Source organism: Anarrhichthys ocellatus, unplaced genomic scaffold (assembly GCF_004355925.1).
Source record: "Anarrhichthys ocellatus isolate YVR2014 unplaced genomic scaffold, GSC_Weel_1.0 scaffold17, whole genome shotgun sequence".
NCBI lineage: Eukaryota > Metazoa > Chordata > Actinopteri > Perciformes > Anarhichadidae > Anarrhichthys > Anarrhichthys ocellatus.
This window is the reverse complement of record NW_022280047.1, coordinates 5,401,419-5,401,636: the sequence shown is the minus strand read 5'-3', so window position 1 is coordinate 5,401,636 and position 218 is coordinate 5,401,419.

Genomic DNA, 218 nt, shown 5'->3' with positions numbered 1-218 from the left:
GTGGGACTAATAAAGGATTCTTTTATTTTATCCTATTGTACATGTACAGACTGTTCTTTCACGGCTCAGTAAAGGAGAAGAAAGAGGTCATGTCAAGCTGACTGGTATTTGGTCATATTTTGGAATGTTTCTGGCAATAATGATTCCTGCCTGCAAAGAACAGCCCCTGCATGACTCAACTTTATACATTAACTTGCATGTGTGTATGTTTGTGTGTT